This window comes from Pongo pygmaeus, chromosome 4 (genome assembly GCF_028885625.2).
Source record: "Pongo pygmaeus isolate AG05252 chromosome 4, NHGRI_mPonPyg2-v2.0_pri, whole genome shotgun sequence".
Classification (NCBI taxonomy): Eukaryota; Metazoa; Chordata; class Mammalia; order Primates; family Hominidae; genus Pongo; species Pongo pygmaeus.
The window spans coordinates 29,453,467-29,478,350 of record NC_072377.2 but is presented as its reverse complement, the minus strand read 5'-3'; the positions used below and the strand labels follow the sequence as shown (position 1 = coordinate 29,478,350).

Here is a 24,884-nt window from a genome sequence, read left to right as displayed (position 1 = left end):
ATTTAAAACAACATAGGTTACCTTGTAAGCATGTAATGTCTTATAATATCTGCTATTATCATCTCTTATTATTGCTTGAGATAATCTTAATATTAAATCTTAATATTAAGTAAGATTCTTGATTCTTCTTAAATAATACAGTTAAAAATCTGTGGTTTTTATAGAAGTACTTAAATATTAAGAGAAGAAGCCTGTGAATTGGTAGACAGTACCAACCACTTAAATTTCACACTGCGGGCCGCTAGGCTGGAGCAGTTTTCCAGATGTTAGCCAAACATACATGATTCATAAAATTGAATACTACATTTGAATGAGCAATTCAGCATTACATAAGTTCAATTAGAAAGCTTTAATATGCAGTCTAATTTTGAAAGATGGAATATCTATACTAAGTGATTCACCAACTTTTTTTTTCATTTTGGGTGCACCAAACATATTATCTATAGCACCATAAAGTGTCATACAAAAAGAAAAGAAAAATAAATACAAAATTGAAGTGCCTAGCAGTTTGAATTAAATCAACAAAGGATAACTTAAAACTGGCATCCCTTTAAAATACCATTATAAAACAAGAATTCACAACAGGAGTTAGAAATGTCAACTGCAAAGAATGAATTTCTTTGCTCTTGTCAATATAACAAAAGGCCTAAAATATTGTTTTGAGTACATTCAATCTTTTGGTATTTAAAAATATCTCAATGGATGAAAAATTACTATTATCCTAATTTAAAAGCATACTATATATATATTCCTTATGCTCTCAATTTATTGATAACCCACAGGCATTTTGCATATCTCTGTAGATTTTTGACAGGTATTGTTAATAGTTGAAATAATCTGCTGGGGTGTGAGAGACTTAAAAAAGTTTTCTTTTCTCTAAAAATAAGACATGTGGAAAGACTATGTTCTCTTCTCCTATGGCTTTAGATTTTCCCATATGAAGAATGAATTATTAAAATTGCTTTTTTCATTTTGTAAACATGAGAGGCCAAACTTAAACAAGAGCCAACATGTGAAGAATGGCAGAGGAGAATAATTGATGTAATCTATCTGTAGTAGTCCATTCTCACACTGCTATAAAAATACTACCTGAGATGGGTAATTTATAAAGGAAAGAGGTTTAACTGACTCACAGTTCTGCATAACTGGGGAGGCCTCAGGAAACTTTAATCATGGAGGAAGGCAATGGTGAAGCAAGGACCTTTTTAAAATGGTGGCAGGAGAGAGGAGTGAAGAGTGAAGGGTGAAGAGCCCCTTATAAAACCATCAGATTTCATGAGAACTCACTCACTATCAGAAGAACAGGATGGGGGAAAATGGCTCCATGGTCCAGTCACCTCCCACCAGGTCTCTCCCTAGACACTTGGAGATTACGGGGATTACAATTCAAGATGAGATTTGGGTGGGGACACAGCCAAACCATATCACTGTTCCTTGAGGATGTTGATGATTTCTTGATGATCTTTATTCAGTTTTTAGTTAAGTAGCCATAAAATTGCTTCCTTTCTTAATCTTCCTGTTAGCTGAAATGATAAATTTACGTTATTTTAAAACATTTCTTGTCATTTTTGATTTCTTGTTACATGATATAAAGCATCCTAAATGACATATACTTCAAGAGACATCTGAGTCTGGATGCTAAAACTCATCTCCAGGCTGTTATTATTCTTGGTATTTGGAACTTATGGTCATCCATAGCTACAACCTGAAGCCAGAATTGTACCAGCATCTGAGATATGCACAGATGATATTCTGGGACACTGGCTAGCAAACTTAGGGGAGACTGGGCAAGAAAAATAGGACACAATTTTGTGTGGGTGTCCATAATCCCAAACTTCGTGAAGCTTACTATAATTTGGTGGCTGGATTTTCAGGGATTTTGATTTCAGAAACATTCTAATAGAGATCTTTAAGGCCAAGTTGATAATTCTTGCTTATTTTAATATTTTGATGCTCTGGGAAGGAAGTGAATTTATGACTGGGCAAAGCTAGCTCTGTTCTTTAGAAAACAATGTTATACTTAGCCTGAGCATACACACATTTTGGTGTTCTAGTTACAGATAAATATATAACCTATAATAGGTGTATGTTGCAAATGCAGTTTAATATAATTTGGTGTAAGATCTTGGCTATTGGCCCTACTGACCTTTTGTCTCATGTATAATATTCTGGGTCAATGTTTACTGAATCTCAAAACAACTGTCATTGTAAATCCCCTTATCAGATAGTTACGTATTAGATTTATTTCCAGGATATAAAAATTCAATTAAATTTTGTACATTAACTTTGTATTATGTAAAGTTTAAATTTACTCAGTTCTAGTAGTTGTTTATTTCATTTAGGAAAAAATTTTTTCTGCTTTTCTGACACCTAAAACTACTAAAAAAAGACTTTGAGGAAAATTTTATTTTCTTTGTCTGAATGCTACTATTTCTTTATATTTGATATTCAATATAGCTTCACAAGGCTAGGTCTTATGATCAGTCTTACAAAGGAGCAATTTTTCCTCTGAAAATTAATTATTCAAGCTGCAGATAAGGTGCACCTTTATTTTTTCCTCAGTTCTTTCATTTACTGTACTGATCACTTTTTCCCCATCATTCATGTTTTTTGTTTATTTGTTTTTTTCCAAGACCGAGTTTCACTTTTGCCACCCAGGCTGGAGTGCAGTGGCACAATCTCAGCTTCTCAGATCACTGCAACATCCGCTCCCCCCGGGTTTAAGCAATTCTCCTGCCTCAGCCCCTTAGTAGCTGGGATTACAGGCGCCCGCTACCTGTATAATTTTTGTATTTTTTTGGCCCGGATAATTTTTGTATTTTTAGTGGAGACGGGTTTTGACCATGTTGGCCAGGCTGTTCTCAAACTCTTAACCCAAGGTTATATCTGCCTGTCTCGACCTCCCAAAATGCTGGGATTACAGGCGTGAGCCACCGCGCCCAGCCTCATGTATTTTATTATATATATTTCTGGTTTCATTGTAAGAAAACCAAATAATAATAGACCAATCTTAGAGCAAAGTGTAACTAAATAATTATGTTTTTCTTTATGGTAGAGTTTTCATTAAAAAAGAAATTAAAGGATTCATGTGGAATTAAAATTAATTCACCTAATTAGGTACTGTGTCTTAAATTTGTTCTCTATGCCGATTAAATAAAAGCTATGTAATATGTTTCAGAGAACTAAACAAAAATCCTATTTTTAAAACATTTAGGGTGAAGTAAAATATTCAAGAAAATTATTTACCACCATATCATTTCCTTTATCATGAGTGATATAAGTTTTGTTGCCTTGTGTTATCAAATGTACTATTGCCTGGACCACGTCAAATAATTTTTTGACATATACCATCTTTACCAATATGAAATGTTAACGTATATCTTGTGTAGATGTCAACATTTCTTAACATATTTAAGATAATCATAGGAAGTAAAAAAACATGAATAATGTTGCACATATTTTACCTATTTTGATAACTTCAGATCTAGCTAAATTTATATTTAACTTGTTGAGTTTTTTTATTTCTCCCAATCAAACTTTTTTATTATATACAATAAAAATTCGGTACAAATTTTTACATTTGTGACAACTCAGTGTTTTTCAGCTGCAGTATATTATAAAACCGAGTCAAATTCAAAGTGCTTCTGTCAGTTTCTAAATCTAGAACACAACACGAAGCTTTGTTTCATCCATAATACCTCCAGGAATTGTTTCGGTTTCCTTGAAAGTATAATGTCTTCTTTCTTTTTTCTTTAATATCTTTTTTCAGAGTATACAATTCTATTGTCTTTAGTATGCTGCTTTTCTGACAAATTATATATAAAGTTAGCATGTTTTCTTTTTTGTAGATTGAATCACTTTCTTGACATATTTTTATGCACAGATAGTCCTATTCCATTTTGTAATTGTGAAATAATAATATAAATAGGTTTTTTAATGCTCTTTTCCTGATTTATGTTGGAAGTATTTTCTTCCTAAAATTCAAAAAGTGTATAATGTTCTAAATTTCATTGGTCTTTATTATTTTCCCTCTTCTGACTTTGTATCTCATATGACAGTACCAAACAATATGTCCACATTCTTCCATCTCTGCTGGAATTAATACAACCTTTCCATAACCTTTTTGAATTCTGCATCATGTTTAACATTAAAGGCAATGTCATTGTCAAGTTCCCATATCATCTTTCAATTTGTACAAATTATTCTATGGTCTTCTACATGATATGAGTTTGTTGGTACTCCCAATATCCATGTAGTTAAACATTTGTTTTTGGTTTGGGGGATGTTTCAGCAAAAATTGTTTAACAAACTTGCATTATTGTCCTGTGGAGAAATAAGTTCTGTTTATGTATTGCACAGCTTAGTGACTATAGTTAATAATTTTAGTTAAATTATAGTTAACTATACTATAATACTAAATTTTATTTATAGTTACTGAATATATTATAGTGTATTTCAAAATAATTAAAGTGGGTTTTTAATGCTCTGACTACAAATAAATGATAACTATGTGAAGTGATGTACATGTTAGTTAGCCTGATTAGATTATTTCACCATATATACATGTATCAAATCATCACATTGTGCCCCCTAAATATATACAACTATTGTCAATTTAAAATAAAATAAAATAAATAGTAAACATCTAATTTTATTAAAATTCACTGCGGTTTTTTTGACACTTTAAGATGAAACCATATAATTTATTGGTACATGCATATATAAATAAAATATTTGTATGTATTTTATATGCATATATAGAAAAAGAAAGAAAGAGAGAGAGAGTTCCTATTAACCTATAGAAATCAGTAAGCTTTTTCTAAAGAAGAAATACATGTAGGAATTACAATTAGAATTTCTAAATTTCAAATAAAGATAAAAAGATAAAAGATTTCGAGATTAGTCCACCTAACTTTATGTGGAGATATATAATATTTTGTCTTATTTGAAAATGACATATTTTGTGCTGATTTAAATTTGTTACTTTTTTATGGAGCTAAGCAATTTTATTCATATTTATGTTTATGTTCATTTTTATTTATGCCACAAGTATAATAGTTTTGCTTCTTTCTGTGCTAGTCATTTTACTAATCGTGCCAAATATGTCACTTAATTTTCTTTTCTAATTTTTTAAATTCATTTTCTCATCTATACACACATATTCTGTCTTCCTTTGCATGACTTTGGACAGATTTCTTCAAAAATCTTGGAATTATTCATGACAAATATCTCAGATTGAATGTTTAATCTATGAACAAACCCTTAAATAGTTAACAATATGTCTCAAAGCCAAAATCCATAGAATAGCCTACACTTATGCTACATAGATGATGCCACATATTTGCCCTTCTGCCCCTGTTCTTACAACTCTGATCTTGCCTTCTCTAATTTGTGACACCTTTGCTACTGCTCTTCATCTACATTGACTTCCTCATTGTCTTTGGAATACATCAAATAGCTCCTGCCTGAGGGCCTTTGCACTTACTATTGTTTCTCATGGAATTGCTTATGTCTAGAAACCAATTGACTGATTGTTAAATACCACATTTTTTAGATCTATTGAATCCCTTTAAAATTATACCTTCTCTCCCAGTTTTTTCTTTTCCTCATTTTCATATTTTTTCTCTTTGGCATTTTATACACTCACATATTATGTATATTTGTGTAATTGTATGGGCTTGACACTTACTCTTATTCTGTGAGACAATAAGTTTTACCATGCTGAAAGTAGTTTGCATATATGATAGAGTAAATGAGGCTTAATTTATTTTAGGTGTTATGTAAAGGCCTAAGGCCATTAAAGATTATATTCCAGTTATATGTTAATATCCAATAACCTCAAAAATAATACAAAAAATGAACTGTTTCAAAACACGATATTTTTGAGTGAGCACACTTACAAAGTGATTCAAATCATACTTCTGAATAATGAGAGCAAGCTGAAAATAAGCATCTAGTTCATCGTCCTCCCAAAACCATTGACACTAGAATCAGAAATACATTTACCCTGAAGTTAGTTAATCTTAAACTGTAGGGCATATAAATTGCATGGACTGCTTCCAAGATTCTGTATCAAATTTTCTATTTTATTTATTTATTTTTATTTAAAGTCAATAAACTTTCATTCAAGGAACTCCATGTTGTGATTCTTCTACTGTCCATCAAGGTCACTTTAGATCCTCTAAAGAGCTGGAATCAAAATTTATCTTCAAAAGGTTTATCTTCAAGTTAGCCTTTTTTAATGAAACTGATGCTTATTTTATTCTAATTGTCCTGTCAGCCCATAATTATTTTATTTTGGCTTCTGTCATCTCCTTTGAATATGGATATACGGATGAAGACTTAAAAATTCACCAAGAATCTTTGGGATCTAATTTCTTCAACCAATTTACTTTAGGGTCATTTTTAGTGTAGGTAGGTATGCCTGGTTCTCAATTTGACATCCTCCCTAAACATGAATGAGTTCAAGTCATAATCATTCCTAAGCAATCTCACTCAAGAATAGCACAGACGTGTGGAATATGCCGATACTTAAGGTAAAAAAGGTCTTTCATACACTTAGCAACTGTTTTTTCATACTTTTAACAACTGTCTTGTAGTTCTTTCCCACATATTTAACCATAGTCCTGTAGGTAAAATAAAACCACAGAGTTACTCTATGAGGCATTTCCAATTTATTCATATTTTAATATTCTTTTTTAAAATGGACCTCCTCCACAAACTGTATAATCTTAACATATCACAAAACTATAGTTGCTTTTGAGAGTAAAATAAAGGTTGATCTTTAAGACAAATTTCTTATCTTCAAGGAATAATTGTTTAAAAAGTAATGAAATGTTGAACAACGAAAAGTATAAATTAGTAGTAAATTAAGAAGCTATAAAACGGAAATTCTAAATTGGCAGTGGGGAATATTAATAATCAAGTGTATATATTTATAATACAGAATACTTAAAACATTTATGAATTAAAAGCATCTGATACCTCTGAAAGTAGTGATAACACAGGGGTAACAAATTAGAATAGTCACTTAAAACCTATTCAAGAATGAGTAGCTTCATGAGTTTCTTCCTCCACTGCATTCAGCCACATGACTAACAGTCCCTCAAACAGACAGAAGAATGCCAATTTGTGCTCTGGAGATGATAAAGAATAGGACTTATTAATGAGGGGAATTCAGACACTTTTGTAGGCAGAGGTAAGAGACCAAAAGCAGAAATCTTCATTATGCATGCAAACTGAAAGCCGACGCCCATCTTTATTTTCACCCTGTCCTCTACTATCAAACAAAGACCTTTCGGGAGTAGTTCCCAGAAAAACTGACCAGCCCAAAATGAAATACTGAAGAGACTGTCAGTGAGGCCCCTCCTTAATGCACATTCCTATCAACTTTTGCTCTTTGGAAACAATAACAGAAAACAGAAAGTTAATGAAAATATTGACTCCATGATATAAAGCAGGATACTATAAAAAGGGATATTTAGAGAAAAAATAGAAATTAAAAACATGAGTGTGATATATATATTTTATATATGTTATATATATAATTATCTATAACATATATAATAAATATTATATATAATTATAATTTATATATATAAATTTTGAATGTTTGGAAGACAAAGTTGTAGACATAACTTAGAGAGTCAGAGACATGGAGAATAGAAGACAAAGGGAGGACCAACTGAACAGATTAAGCATAAACATATAGACTGTTTCCAAAAAGAAAACAGTGTAGAAAACCCTTAATGAGATCATGAAAATAGGTCAGGACTAAAGAACATTTCCTAATTCAGGGTCCACTGAGGCCCTAAACCTGGGAAAGAATATAGACTTTTTCTAGGGCAGGATGTAAAGAAAGTTTAGCACACTGGAGAGAAAAAGAATAACCTGCAATTTGAGAGAATGAAGGAGGGAAGTACAGACAGAGAGAGAGAGAGAGAGATAAAATATGGATCATATAAAAAGATAAATAAAAATAACCTTGTATTTCTGAACAACAAAATAGAAAGCCAAAAGTAATTAACAATAAAGAATTAATGCCTTTACTATTTTGAAGATAAATTATTTTCCATCTAAATATTACAGTCATCTAAACTAGTAATTATGTATTAGCATAAAATGAAAGTATTTTCAGGTTTCGATGTATCAAACTTTTGTCATTCCATGTATCCTTTTTTGAGGAGAGAATATATTGAGAATATTATTGTGATTGTTAACTATTTTTTAAATTAATACATAATAAGTGTACAAATGTATGAAGTACATATGATATATTGATACATGCATACAATACATAATGATTAAATCAAGATAATTAGGATATTCATTACCTTAAATATTTATCATTCAGTTGTGTTGTGAACATTTCAAATCTCTTCAAGCTACTTTGAAATGTACAATAAATTATTGTTAACTATATTCAATCTACTGTGCTATCAAATACCAGGACTTATTTCTTCTATGTGACTGTATGTTTATGCCCATTAACCAGCCACTCTTCACCCAACCCCTCTCAGCCTCTGGTAACCATAGTTCTACTCTCTACCTGAATGATATCAACTTTTATATCTCTCACATATGAAGTGAGAACATGTAACATTTGTCTTTCTCCACCTCATTTATTCTACTTAATACAATTACCTCTAGTTCCATTCATGTTGGTGAACATAACAGGACTTCATTGTTTTTATGGCTGAATAGTATTCTATTGTGTATATATACCACATTTTCTTTATCCATTCTTCCATTGATGAGTACTTAGACTGGTTTCATATCTTGGCTATTGTGAATAGTGCTGCAATAAACTTTGTGTGTTATGTAAGCCAGAGAGTACCCAGATTATGTACTGTTTCTGGGTATGTCTGTGACAGTAGGTTCTGGATGATATTAGCATTTGAGTTGGTGGCCTTAGTAAAATAGAGTGCCCTCCCCAAAGTGGATGGGCATCAACCACTTTCACAAAATGTGAAGGAAGGAGGAATTCACCTCTTTTCCCCAGATGAGCTGGGATATCTCATCTCATATTTTCTAAACCTTTGACTGAAATTTATATAATCAGTTCTCCTAGTGATGGCAGCAGCAGCCCGTCTGGAGCAGCTGCGGTGTCGACACTAGCTGCAGCAGGGGAGGTGTAATTGGGTCTAGGACTAGATGGGAACCCCGTCAACTACTGAGTTGGCGGGGTGGGGCCCCATGCTTCCGGGTGCAGCTACAGCCACCCAGCTGCAGTTCCAGACCCAGCTATCCCTGTACTCTCAGAGGCCCAGGAAGTCCCCTGCCTCTGCAGGTTTGAAAGTGCCTTCTCCCTCTCCCCAGCCTTTCCCCACTCCCAGTGCCTGCTCTGGGGCAGAGCAAAGTTGTGGCCAAGTCCGAGTGCTGTCAAAACCTGGCCAGGTGTGCATGAACTCAGGGCAGTGCTAACATACCAGGCCCTGTCATCTTGACTCCCTCTGGACTTTGAGCACTGAAGAGCACAGGAGTGGGGCCAAAGGGGCTGAGGGTGGCTCAGCACAGGCCTGTGGGCTCCTCTCTGTGTGGACAGCCTGGGCACCATGGAAGGCATGTTAAAGGCAGACAGGTTCCTAGGTGGGAAGGAGTGGGTCCCTGGTGAAACCTCAACTTCAGGCCAGTGAGGTCCTGAAGCCTAGGGGCCATACTGCTAGTCCTGGGTGAAGTCCGTGGCCCAGAATGAGAACTTCACTGATGACCAATCAGCCAATCAGATCCACTGGTGGCCGCCCATAGACCAATCACCACATGCTTCTTCCATTTTGGAAACATAAAAACCCCAGACTCAGCCAGACTTATACTCTTGCTAGGATGACCTGCCCACAGAAGGGAGCTGCCCACTTTGAGAGCTTTCTGTTGCTTGGAGAAGCTTCTCTTCATCTTGCTCACCCTCCAGTTTTCTGCTTACCTCATTCTTCCTGGTCGCAGGATAAAAACCTGGGACCCGCCAAATGGTGGAACTAAAAGAGCTGTAACACAAACAGAGCTAAAACACCACCCCACCACCACCACTTGCCATGTTGTGGGCAATGAGAAGGAGAGAAGTCTTTATTGTGGTCCTTCTGGGAGTCCAGACCTCAGGGCTTCCTAAGCCAAGGCTATGACACACTGTAACACCCTCTTTGGAACTCTGCAGATCCTGGCATCTCTGAGCTTTTGGGTGCCATCACATTCCCCTTGTCCAGATGCTTGTGCCGGCAGCAGAAGCCACTTGCAGTACGTCTGGTCCAGCCACAACCTCACATTAGAGCCAGTGCCTGTGCTGGGGCCTGGAGCTGCCAACCCCACCACAGCCGGTGCACTTGGCTCTGCACAGTGGCTGGACCCCACGCTGCTTGCTCACACACCCCTCATCACTCTGTGCCTGGCTCACCCTTGGCAGACATGGGATCTAAGTTGGTAGTGTGAGCTGAGAGTAGCCTGCAAGGCCAGGTGGGCAGAACTAGCCCAGTGGACACAGGCAAAACCCAAGGAGAGGTGCCACAGGCCACAGAGGTTTCTAGCTGGTGAAAAGATGCCTTAATGATCCCGTGACACTAGTTCTCAGTCCTAAGATGGGGACTAAATTAAGCCACTGGCTTTCATGAGTTTCTAGCTTGTAGATGGCAGGTTCTGGTACTTTTCAGCCTTTATAACTGCATGAACCAATTCCTCAAAATAAATCATGACAGAAGATAGATGGATCTCATTCTGTCTAAACACACACATACACACACACACATACATATGCATACACACACACACACATTACAGCTGTGGGGTCTGTTCTGCAGACCCTGACCCCATGACGGATGAATGACATACACTGACACAGATATTCTGCCTGTCAGTTCGGGTTAGGGTCTGGGCCCCTCACAGACATCAAGGAAGGTGCTGTAAAGAGTAGCAGCCACCACCCTGTTCAGCCAGTGAAGCTCTTATTTATTCAGTATAGATTAAATGACAAAGGTCTTGAGTAAACACTACTAGAGGGTAATTGACCTGGTTGCCCATCCCCCAAGTAGAGAGCAATTATGCACCCGCAGTTTATCAAATGTTAGTCTTAGGACCACATGAGTAAACGAGCTATTTAGATTAACTACTCTACATTCCTTTGTACCTACTTTAAGCTGTTTACTCAAGGTAGGATTAGGCTGCTTTCAGGCATAACCCTATCTTGAGATTTTTACAAAACCTTCCAGCCTTCCAAGATGATTTGTCTCTATATCCTATAACTTCATCTTAAAATTTTTCCCACCAGCCTGACTGAACTCCCACACACACACACACCACAAACACACCCTACTGTTTCTATTTCTCTTGAGAACTCTGGCTGATATGATGCAGGCTACAGAAAATGAAAAATCTAGCAGAGAAGTGAGGTAGACCAACACCCCAGGAAGAGAGAAAGGTGATAATGTCCAGATATGCACATGGATAACAAGTATAGAGGGCAATGCAGCAGATCAAAAGACTTTAGGAAAGACTTCTTTAAGAAGAAAGTGGTTAATTAACTGATGTAAATGAACACCTAAATATAAGATTTAGCAAACAGTAAATAATTTGTGATGGGGTATTGATACACAGAAAGTTAAGCGAAAGCAGCTATAAAACATGTATTAAATGCAAGGGAAATTAAACATATGCAGATATGACCAAGTAAGCCTATCTACTGTGTGGTTGTTTTGTGAATAGAAGTTAATACCTTTTAATCTCGATAGTCAATATTAGCCTCACCAATATAATTATATGTTCACTTATGGAGGATCATAGGTGGACAATTTATGTCCGTGTACTGGGGCTGTGGGAAAGAAAGAAAGTTAAATCTTCAACTTCTATGGTGAAAAGTCAACAGATAATGCCTGAAGGACCTATATGCATGTCCTCTGGAGACATGGAAGTAAATCACAAGAACTAAGCTAGTAGACTTGAAAACAGTTAACTGAGGAAGAGAAAATAAGAAATGAAAAACTGAAGAGGCCTATAGCCTGCTTTATTTTTTTGATAAACCTTATAAAATATTTGTCTCTTTAAATTACATGGAAGCATAACTTTGATAAATTGAATTATTATAATAATTCTAATCAGAAAGTACAGAAAATAACATCAGCATAGCTATATAAAAATCATGAGTTGTACATAATTTTTCAGAGAAGATGTGCCATGTGCAGTTAAAGTAACAATTATCAAGAAGCTAGATGGAATTAAAGACTAACAAAATCAACTTTAACTTGCAACTAATTCATATGTGTAATGAAAAAATGATTATTCAATGAGAAATGTGGTTGATAAATCAGAGAGAACTGAATATGCTTGTAAATTCTTTGATGATACATGGATATTGTGTTTGGCCTGAAGGAGTGTTAATAAGACCACAAGAGAAATGTGGTGTGTAGAATTCCCTTTTAAGTACCAAGTGAATTAACATTTAATCTTTTTGATTTAGTCAATTCTCTCCTTTGTTCTTTTCACAAAATAAATCAATTTGTTTCAAATAAGGCTTAATATATTTTTATACAGTGAAGGTTTGTTTTTGGAATTTCTGTTTATCCTACTCTGTCTTTTGGCTTTTTGAATGCAATAGATGGAAGTTTCTTTTTACCCTCTATTTCTAACATCAAAATACGTGTTCTATAGCATTTGTGGAGTTACATGTTAATCAGCAATTTAATTAAAAAAGGTAAGATTGCTTGGTTAGTGGAAAAGTGATTAATATACCTGAGGGTGATAAATTTGGGGGGCTTATTATTTTCACCAGAAAACAATCATTTGTATCTACACCAAAACAAAATTTACAAACAAACATGAAATTTCCCTGTGTTGGAGTTGTTTAATTAATTTTCTGACCATCACGGAATCTTTTAAACCATTAACAAAAAGAGAGTTTAGATATCTGATACCTTAACTGTTCTTCTATTAATATTTATGTATATTTCTACTTCTCATTAGAAAGTTTCTTCACATCCAAGTTAGAATGAGAGCATTTCTTGTATGCTGTATTTTGAGTTATCTATATTCTATAGTAAAAAATTTAGAAAAATACTTTGCAGATTAAAAATGCCTTATTTTTCAGAATATGTCGACTCAATAAATCTCATTTTTTTCCATTTTTTTAACTTTTGTATTTTGAAACTGGCCAAATCGTTTCATAGAACTGATGTTTAAGGTATCTTTTGAACAAAGATAGAAATTGACCCTCCAAATCTTAAAAGTTGAGAAAATTACTTTTGTCTTATCTGAGTTCCTTTCTCAAGAAAGCAACCATCATACCTCCCATGTAGTATCAAGGAACTGAAACTTACCAGATCATCACGTCTGAACAGTGAGACCTCTGATGCCTCACCTATCATGCCTGGGTAGCTGGGATTATAGGTATCCCATTTCTGGCTAATTTTTTTTTATCTCTAGTAGAGATGGGGTTTTGCCATGTAGGCCAGACTGAACTTCAACTACTGGCTTCAAGTGATCCACCTGCCTCAGCCTCCCAAAGTGCTAGAATTATAGACATAAGCCACTGTGCCTAGCCTATTATATTTAAATATGAAATTCCCTACACAGTTTTAGTCCTGCACCTTTAGTCATTGTCATTCCTGTTAGTTAAGAATTATTACTCATTTCACAGATAAGGAAACAGAATAAGATGAAATTGAAATTGAGAAAGAAAAGGATTTTTATGTGAGTAATGCAAGCATTCTTTAATTATCAGGCACAGAACGGCATTAAAATGTGATAGCATGTGACAGCAGTCATACCTCACTTCCTCCCTTGAGCTAGAACCTTTTGAAACCACTCACCATGTGGGCACTAGATTAACGAACAATAAATAGCCATAAAATGCCATATGCTGGACACCAGAACTCATAACCTTGAGATACAACAATGTATGTCCAATCACTAATCAATGTTATTTCATAAAAAAACATAAATAACCTTATAGTTCAACAATGTATAGCCAATCACTAGTCAATGTTATTTCTGTAAATTAATAAAAATTCTTATCAAACAACTTTGTATCAACTCACTCCTCATTCTCTTTTACCTTTAAAAATGTGCTTTAACGAAGGATTAACAAAACACTTTCCAAGTCAACATACAAGTGTTTCCCAGGCAGCTGTCCTTACTTTGGCTCGAGTAAGCTCTTTACAATTATATCTTGTGCCTCATCTCCTTCAAAAAGATTCTAACAGAAAAGCCCCGCTTCCAATAGGCTACGCTTATTTTCAAAAGACCTGTTGATTGAGGTTGTCAGTGTGGCGTGTAGCTGACAGAATAAGTTTCTTACCTTCTTTTATTTTTTCTGATCAGTGCTTTCTGACCTGGTAGTAATATATGCTTTATGAAGAACTAAATCAACAGAAGCAACAACAACAAAAAATCAAAACTCTACAGAGAGTAGGAAATGTTATAGCTATTATCACTTATCTCTGAGAGGTTATCTTCCAATACGATATTGAGTAATCAGATTTCCACTAAATAGCTTCTGTTGGAGTCCATAAAATGATAACTCAAAATATGGCACTTGGGCATGTTGAGCGCTTTTGAACATCAAAAGGCCTCAGAAATAAATCTCAGGATCCCTCTAACTTTGACTTGTTTCCCTCTCTTCCCCCACAAGCTCAAGGAGGGACACTTTTTCTGGAATGTCTTTATTTGACCAAGAAATGTTTTGCCAAGGGAAACACAATTTTCTTCTATCTCCTCCTTGAAATCTTATTATTTCACTAAAGAAGAGTAAAGAATGCAACCACACCTGGATGGAACTTATTTTCACAAGATAGTGTCTGCCTCTTGGGGTCATTCCAATTATTTACAAATTAGTTTCTATCTCTCTTGTCTATTCATTCTCCCTAATAATTATTTCCTGCACCTCAACAGAATCCTCTACATTTTCCATCTCCTCTCTCCCCTATGGGAAAGGGTATATAAGTTTCTGCACCCCATTGAGGTTGGGGGTAATTAACCCGTGATTCGGCTTGTGTACATTCATATATGTATATGCCTTTGCTTGTATGCTTCTCACCCATTGATTTTTCAGTGAGCCTTCAGAGGGCAAAGGGGAAGTTTTTTCCTCACCCCAACATTTTGCTGTTGTTGGTAGAGGAGTTAAGTTAAAAAGGTCAACACACTGAGTTTTATTATATGAATTTATTATATGAAATATTTAAACTGAAATTTTCTTTAGCTGGTAATAAACAGTATTGGTATGAGTCACTTAAATGATAAATAATCTCAATATGCCTGCTAAATGAATAGCACAAGTTTAGAAACTGTTTATTAAATGATTTTCAGTATGCATATTGAAAATGTGATGAATAATCTGTCTTATGCTATAAAACACTGGCATAATAAATTTATTTTACCACCTCTTTAATTTTATTTTAATGCTATTTACAATGTTACTGGAGATTTTGAGGTGTCCTCCAATTAATAGAATCCCTCTTCTGCACCTATGTTTTAGGTAATTAAGAAAGCTAATACTGTACATAGTACATGGAAGCCCACATATCAATTTTGGAGATCATAGTTTAGTGTGGAAACCAAAAGGGTTTGCTAAGTGGACTACAGAATTGTCAAATGTGTACTATTCCTAGACAAAACCTTATTTAGACAACCTCCTCATGTAGACAGTCTTGAAGAATGGAACGGTGAGATGGAACTCATGCTGATTGCAGGTAAGCCAATTTCTACATTTCCAAATGTATGAGTAAGTCATGTCTACATATTCCCAAGAGAATGTGAAACTCACCTAAGACTCAGGAAACATTTCATGGAAATCAAAAGCTGGGAAAGTGCACTTCCCCTGAACACACTAAATATTTATTTACTTAGATTATTATATAATTATAAGCATCATTAATTGCATGAAACATTTCTAACCAAGACTTGGGTTTAAACAGCTTCTGGTAAGAGGTGTGGGCAAAGCCAAGGGTTAGCTAAGAGGTAATCTAGGTGACATGGTTTGGCTGTGTCCCCACCAAAATCTCATCTTGAATTGTAGTTCCCATAATCTCCATATGTCACGGGAGGGACCCAGTGAGAGGTAACTGAGTCAGGAAGCTGTTATTCCCATGCTGTTGTACTTGTGATAGTGAATTCTCACTAGATCTGATGGTTTTATAACAGGCTTTTTCCTCTTTGCTTGGCACTTCTTCCTGCCACCATGTGAAGAAGGACATGTTTGCTTCCCTGTTTTCCTTGATTGTAAGTTTCCTGAGGCTTTCCCAGCTCTGAAGAACTGTGAGTCAATTAAACCTCTTTCCTTTATAAATTACTCAGTCTCAGGCAGTGCTTTATAGCAGTGTGAGAACAGACTAACACAGTAAATTGGTACTGAGGCAGTGGGGCACTGCTGTAAAGATACCCAAAAATGTGGAAGTGACTTTGGGAGTGGGTAACAGGCAGAGGTCAGTTTGGAGGGCTCACAAGAAGACGAAAAAATGTCAAAAAGTTTGGAACTTCCTAGCAATTTGGAGAACTCCAAAGACAGGAAGATGTTTGAAAGTTTGAAACTGCCTAGAGACTTGTTGAATGACTTGGACCAAAATGCTGATAGTAATAAGCACAAAGAATTCCAGGTTTGAGGTGGTCTCAGATGGAGATGAGGAACTTGTTTGAAACCGGAGTAAAGATCACTCTTGCTATGCAAAGAGACTGGTGGCATTTTGTCCCTGCCCTAGAGATCTGTGGAATTTAGAACTAAATAGAGATGATTTAAGGTATCTGGTGGAAGAAATTTCTAAGCAGCAAAGTGTTCAAGAGGAATCAGAGCATAAAAGTTTAGAAAATTTGCAGGCTCATAATGTGACAGAAAAGAAAAACCCATTTTTCTAGGGAGAAATTCAGGCCCTCTGCAGAAATTGGCATGCGTAACAAGGAACTGAATGTTAATCACCAGTTAACACCAGTTAATCAACTCCAGAGCATGTGAGAGACCTTCATGGCAGCCCCTACTATCACAGGCCCAGAGGCCTAGAAGAAAAAAATGGCTGTGTGGGCCAGGTCCAGGGCCCCCTGCTCTATGCAGCTTAGAGATATTGTGTGCCCTGCATCCCAGCTGCTTCAGCTCCAGCCATGGCTAAATGGGGCCAATGTACAACTCAGGCCGTTGCTTCAAAGGGTGCAACCCTCAAGCCTTGGTGGCTTACATGTGGGGTTAGACCTGTGGGTGCACAGAAGACAAGAATTGAGGTTTGGGAACCTCCACCTAGATTTCAGAGGATTTATGGAAATGCCTGGATATCAAGCCAGACGTTAGCTGCAGGGGCAGAAATCTCATGAAGAATCTCTGCAAGGGCAGTGCAGAAGGAAAATGTAGGGTCAGAGTCCCCACACAGAGTCCTAACTGGGGCACTACCTAGCAGAGCTGTGATAAGAGGGTGACCATCCTTCAGACCCCAGAATGGGAGATCCACAGATGGCTTGCACCGTACACCTGGAAAATCAGCACACATTCAATGCCAGACTGTGAAAGCAGCCAGGAAGGGGGTTATACCCTGCAAAGCCACAGAGGTGGAGCTGTCCAAGGCCATGGGAGCCCACTTCTTGCATCAGTGTGAGCAGGATATGAGACATAGAGGCAAAGGAGGTCATTTTGGAGCTTTAAGATTTGAGTGCCTGCTGGATGTCAGATTTGCATGGGGCTTGTAGCCCCTTTGTTTTGACCAATCACTCCCATTTGAAATGGCTGTATTTACCCAATGCCTGTACCCCTGTTGTATCTAGGAAATAATTAACTTGCTTTCAATTTTACAGGCTCATTGGCAGAAGGGACTTGCCTTGTCTCGGAATGGACTTTGGACTATGAACTTTTCAGTTAATGCTGAAATGAATTAAGACTTTGGGAGACTCTTGGGAAGGCATGATCGTGTTTTGGAATGTGAGGACATGAGATTTAGGAGGGGCCGGGGCAGAATGGTATGGTTTCACTGTGTTCGACCAAAATCTCATCTTGAACTGAGGTTCCCATAATTCCCATGTGTCCTGGGAGGGACTCAGTGGAAGATAATTGAATCATTGGGGGCAGTTACTCCCATGCTGCTGTTGTTATGATAGTGAGTGAGTTCTCAGGAGATCTGATGGTTTTATAAGGGGCTTCTCCCTCTTTGTTTGGCATTTCTCCTTCCTGCTGCCATGTGAAAAATAACATGTTTGCTTCCCCTTCTGCCATGATTGTAAGTTTCCTGAGGCCTCCCCAGCCCTACAGAACTGTGATTCAATTTAACCTCTTTCCTTTATAAATTACGGAGTCTCAGGCAGTTCAGTGTTTCATAGTATTGTGAGAATGGACTAATACACTAGGGTAAACCAGTGAATGCAACAAAATTTCCAAAATAATTAAACATAATTGCAAAGAGCTATAAATCAAGATAGTATCTGTTTTAGTCCATTTTATGCTGCTATAACAGAAAACCTGAGACGGAGCAATTTATAATGAGCAGAAATCCATTTCTCACAGTCCTGGAGACTGGGAATTCCAGGATTGAGGGGCTGGCATCTGGTGAATAATTTTTTGCTGCCTCACAACACATTGGAGGTATCAGATCATGAAAGGGCAAAGAGAGGGAAAGAGAGGGGAAGAGGAGAGAGAGAGAGAAATTGCAGAACTTCCCGTCTTATAACTAACCTACTCCTGCAATAATGACATTGATTCATTCACTCTGCCCTCACAGTCTAATCACCCTTCATTAGGATCTACCTCTCAATACTGCTGTATTAGGAATTAAGTCTCCAGCACATGCTTTTTGAAGATCATATTCAAACCACAGAAGTGTTCTACTTTTTCTTAGGTGGCTGTGTCTTGTTATAAAAGACATCTTTGCTTGAAACACTTTTCTTCAAGTAAGATAAGCATTATGTGTGGAAAACTTATATTTCTGATCAGTAGATTATGTTTTACAGCAGTGTCAGGAAGTTCTAAATTATGTCTTTAAAATATACAAATAATTTTTAATTCAGACAAGTGTACTGAAGTTTCACTGTTACTTGTTATTGTTTTGCGTCTGAATTATTTTCTCTAATTTGATGTTAGTTACTTTACTTCCATGAAGACTTCTTTTACTGAACTCAAGAAGTTCAAAATTGTTACAATATGCAGTCATAACTCCCAATAATTAGGCATTAATACTTTTTTCTGATTTTACAGAGTGAATTAAATCTTAGATGTAAACTAGTTCTTATAAATAATACACTTATATCACATAGCTATGAGTTCTCAAGAGTGTATTGTTTTATTGTTAGTTATTACCAAAATACTGCTATAACAGAAAACCTGAGACTGAGTAATTTATAATGAGCAGAAATATATTTCTCACAGTCCAGAGGTTTTGTTGTGTTTGTGTGTGTGTGTGTGATTTTTTGAGTTTGGATTTAATAACTCAAGGGTAAGAAATTTTGACTTCTACCTTTGTAGTTTGCCTCAAATTGGCTGATACGGGGTTTCACCAACTGCCCCTGTGTGCCTCAAGGTCAAGGTAATTGAAACTCAAATTTACTTTATTTGCAAATATTCTTAACGAAAAAGCCAGATATATAATTTTTATTTTCTCTTAGTTTTGGTGTTTAAATATTTCTAACTATATCAGTATTTAGTTAATTCCATTAAAAACATTTTTTCAAAATGTTTAATTGCACATTTTTGATATTTTCCTCTTGTTTTCCTAGTAAGATCCTCAATAAAGCTACTTAGTCTGCTTGCTGAAAAGAAACCTCATATGTTTAAAAACTATACTTACACATTTTAAAAATATTATTTTTAGACATACGGCTCTAGCATAATCTTTACTCCATATTACTGACATTTTAAATGTACTTATTAAATGCTTATTTTGCTTTATAATGAAAGGAAGCACTTTGTTTCTTACTACTCTTGAATGTTCCTCCACGAATAAATAATAAATACATTTTTCTTACACTTTCCCATCAAAATTGTAGAAATATTTTCAGATTGATGTTATTTTGATGCTCACCATGATGCATGTCTCCCAGATTTCATGTTTGGGGCAGTCGTGTCACACTTTCACAGTGAGCTTGTTCATATGACTGGCTTTGGTCAATGGGACATTAGAGAGCATCACAGGAGAAACTCAACAAGAGACCTTACTTGAGGTATTGTCCTGTGAAACTGTTTTCTTCTTTGGAATTCAACTGCCATATTATAAGAAAAATAAAGCTATCACATCAAGAGATATCACCTGCAGAAAACAGAGACTTGTGGTCAATTTCCACAGTTGAGCTCCCAACTAACAATTATCATCACCTGCCATTTAAGTGAGTGAGCCTTTATGAAAGTATAATTTCCAGCCCAAATCAAGCTATGCTAGGTGAGGCTAAGTAGCACAAATGAACTAGTCTCGCTAAGTTCAGTCCAACCCATAAAACCCTAAGCCATTAAGTTTTAGGATGAGTTTGTTATATTGCAATAAATAACTAATAATGTTATTGTTAAATGTAGAATATAGCCTGTGAAAATGAATTCATGTGTATTATTAAAGATAAACAATACCTTAAGCAACTATGAATAGTTTTTAAATAAATGAACATAGATATTTCTATTAAAGGTCATGGGCTCTTCTGAAGTTTGCTTTCTTAAACCATTCACGTAACATTTTAAGTTTGATTTCCATCATCTGTAAAATAAAAAATGTTACTACTAAAAATTAACTTGCATGGAAATTGTGGCTATTAAGTGGAACAATATATGTAAAAATAAACCAATGTCAATCTTAGATAGATAAAAGTTCATAAATAATTGCTATTAGTATTATTAGTCTGTTATTACCTCCAGAAAATGTAACTTTTGAGTGTTAAATATATTCCCTTCTCTTTATAGGTTTTCTCAATTCCATACTATAGAAATTCTTTAATGCAGGCAACCCTCAAAGATACTGAAGGTTCAGTTCCAGACCAACACAATAAAACAAATATTGCAATAAAGCAACTTGTTGCAGAGAGTTAGACAGGCCATGAGTAGGGGAGGAGAGGGCTCTCTCCCCCACCCACCAGGACCCTAAGGTGATCACTGGATGACAGTTTGACAGTTATCACGTTGCCTCTCTAAAAATGATAATTTGGCAGTCACTGCCAGGGAGTGACAATCTCCTGATGGTCCACAGCTGTCACATTAAAGTGTTAATTGAATGAAGATGCCAGGAAGAAGTAACTCCCGGGGCATGAACATTAAAAGACAAAATGAAGGAGTATGACCTTTCAGGGGCACTCCACTGGAAAAAAAAAGGAAGAAAGCCTCAGATGGACATGCGTAGAACTTCCTAAGCACACTGCGCATGCTCACTTCCCAAGTGTAGGGAGGGCACTGCATTTGTGGGCAGCCCACCTTAAGGGAAGATTCATGGGAAAGGGGCACAAGAAGCCAGAGGTGGGCTGGTCTATAAAGTCCTAGGATCAAGGTAAAATGCTGCATTTGACCTTCTCAGTGCCCGCTTGGGTCTCCTCCAAGTGTACTTTCCTTTCTTTACTGCTCTAAAGCTTTTTAACATACTTCCACTCTTGCTCTGAAACTTGCCTCGGTCTCTTTTTTCTGCCTTACACCCTTCAGTCAAACTCTTTCTTCTGAGGAGGCAAGAACTGAGGTTGCTGCAGATCCATACAGATTCACTACCAGTAACTCGGATCCCTTCTTCCATTCACAAAGTCATACAAACCTTTTTGTTTCCCAGTGAATATACTAGTTATATTAACACTACTGTAGCTTATTAGTTTATTAAATATATATAGCATTGTGTCTAAAACGACTAAGCGTGTAATATTGTTGTGTCTAAAAACAATATACATAATTTGATTAAAAATACTTTATTACTAAAAATTGCTAACATTTATCTTAGCCTTCAGTGAGTTCATAATCTTTTGGCTGGTGCAGGTTCTTGCCTCAGTGTTGATGGCTGTTGACTGATTAGGGTGTTGGTTACTGAAGTTTGGGATTGGCTGTGATAATTTCTTAAAATAAGACAATAGTAGAGTTTGCCACAGCAATGGACTCTTTCATGAAATATTTCTCTACAGCATGCCTTGTTTGATAGCATTTTACTCACAGTTGAACTTCTTTCAAAATTGGAATCAATCCTTTCAAACCCTGCTGCTGCTTCCCCAACTATGTCTTCTGTTGTCATTTGAATAATGTTCACCGCATTTTCAGCAAGACTAGATTTCATCTCAGGAAGATACTTTCTTTGCTCATCCAAAAGAAGCAACTCCTCATCCATTCAAGTTTTATTATGAGAATGCAGCAATTCTGTCCCATCTTCAGGCTTCATTTCTAATTCAAATTATCCTGCTATTTCCACCACATATGCAGTTACTTCCTCCATTGAAGTCTTAAACCTCTCAAACTTATCCATGATAGTTGGGATCAACTTATTTCAAACTACCATTAATGTTGATATTTTGACCTCCTCCCTTAAATCACAAATGTTCTTAATGGATCTAGAATGGTGATCTCTTTCCAGAAAATGCTCAGTGTACTTTGCCCAGATCTGTTAGAGGAATCCCTATGAGCAGCAGCTATAGCCTTATAAAATGTATTTGTTAAATAATAAGACTTGAAATTCAGAACTACTCTTTGATCCATTAGGAATGAATGTTGTGTTAGCAGACATGTAAACAATGTTAATATCCTTGGATATTGGAGTGCTTGGGTGTCAAGTGCATTGTTAGCAAACAGTAATATTTTAAAAAGCCTTTTTTTTTTTTCCTGAGCAGTAGATCTTTACAGTGGGATTAAAATATTCAGTAAACCATGTTGTAAACAGATGTGCTGTGATCCAGGCCTTATGCTTCCATTTACAGAGTACAGGCAGAATAGATTTAGCATAATTCTTAAAGCCCTAGGATTTCCTGACAGGTAAATGAGCACCGGCTTCTGCTTCAAGTCACTAGCTACATTAGCTTCTAGCAAGAGAGTCAGCTTGTTCTGTGAAGCTTTGAAGGCAGGCATTGACTTCTCCTCGCTGGCTCTGAAAGTCCTGGATGGCATCTCCTTCCATTAGAAGGCTGTATAATCTAGATTGAAAATCTGTTGTTTAGTGTAGCTACCTTTATCAAATATCTAAATCTTCTGGATAACTTCCTGCAGCTTCTACATCAGCACTTGCTACTTCATCTCGGAGACTGCTTCTTTCCATGTACTTCATGAACTAATCTCGCTAAGTTCAAACTTTTCTTCTGTACCTTCCTCATCTCTCTAAGCATTCATAGAACTGAAGAGAGTTAGGACCTAGCTGTGGATTAGGTTTTGGCTTAAGGGAATGTTGTGGTGGATTTGATCTTCCAACCAGCCCATTCAAAATTTCTCAGGATCAGCAATGAGACTTTTTTGCTTTTCTTAATTTCCTTCAAAATCTTTTCCTTAAATTCCCAACTGGGCTCACTATTTATTGCCAGAGATCTAGTTTTTGGCCTATCTTGGCTTTTTTTTTTTTTTTTCCCCTTGAGACAGAATCTCGTTCTGTCACCCAGGCTGGAGTGTCACCCTCAGCTCACTGCAATCTCCACCTTCAAGTTTCAAGTGATTCTTGTGCTTCAGCCTCCTGAGTAGCTGGGATTACAGGTGCGAGCCACCATACACGGTTAATTTTTATATTTGTAGTAGAGACGGGATTTCACTATGTTGGCCAGGCTCGTCTCAAACTCCTGGCTTCAAGTGATCTGCCCATATCGACCTCCCAAAGTGCTGGAATTACAGGTGTAAGCCACTGTGCCCGGCCTCTATCTTGGCTTTTGACAGGCCTTCTTCACAAAGCTTTGGATTTAAAGTGAGAGATATGTGACTCTTTCTTTCACTTGAACACTTAGAGGCTATTGTAGGGTCACTAAATGGCTTAATATCAATAATGTCATGTCTCAGGGAATAGGAAGGCCTGAGGGGAGAGAGACAGAGGAGAGGCTGGTGAGTGGCAAACTGGGAACACAAACAACATTTATAGATTAAATTTCCTGTTTTACATGGGTGTGGTTTGTGATGCCCCAGACAATTACCTTAGTAACATTAAAGATCACTCATCACAAATCATCATAATAGATAATAATAATGAAAAAGTTTAAAATAGTTTGAGAGTTATCAAAATGCGACAGAAAGACGCAAACTGAGCACATGCTGTTGGAAAAATGGAGCCAGCAGAGTTGCCACAAACGTTTAATTTGTTAGAAACAAAAAAACAACAACAAAAAACCCTCAGTAATCTTGAAGGACAATAAAGTGAAATCCAATAAAGCAAGGTATTAAGTAGTACTTAATATTATGAAATAGAGCAGATATAATCTTCTTTAGGGGTAGACATTATAAATTAAAATGTTTTCTTTTTATTATCAATCCCTCTTTTTCATATTTTCTCTGAACTTGCATTCAATTTTCTGCACATTATCTGTGTAAAAATTAATAAATAGTTTGATACTTTGTTGAAAGATGAATTTTGTATTTACTTGTTTTTCAGTTGCACTGAGCACTGTAATTTTCCTATTTTTTTCCTTTTCATCTAATCACATCAACCACTCCAGAATTCCCTACCAAACAGAACATTCAGTGCTTACAACTATGTACTCTAACATCCTTCGCATGCAGTTAAACCATAAATTGGGAGTATTGCCAAAAATAATTATTCTTTTATCCCATATATTTTTATTCCTGAGAATAATGTATTTTCTTTGGTTTTAAACTTGATATCCAGCTGTGTCTAACTTTAATAACTCTGCTGCAGAAGAGATTACTGGGAGCCATTTGAGTTATTTCTGTCAGGTGGCAGAAGATGAATTAACAGTGTCAAAACACCCAATTTGTGGTAGTACATTGTTGAAGAACAAACACATCTCCTAATTGGAAATTGACAGCTTTGGCACTAATTTGAACTAATCATTGCTAACATTCACACTAGCCTCCATTTCTG

General features: G+C 36.1%; 1 non-coding gene across 1 annotated transcript; it reads right to left on the bottom strand.

Annotated features, from left to right (window-relative positions):
• Positions 1–6,586: 6,586 nt before the first annotated feature.
• On the bottom strand, positions 6,587–6,715 carry LOC129037714 (small nucleolar RNA SNORA18). Its single transcript, XR_008502941.1, has one exon. It is a non-coding gene; the product is annotated as a small nucleolar RNA SNORA18 (small nucleolar RNA).
• Between the last annotated feature and the right edge of the window lie 18,169 nt (positions 6,716–24,884).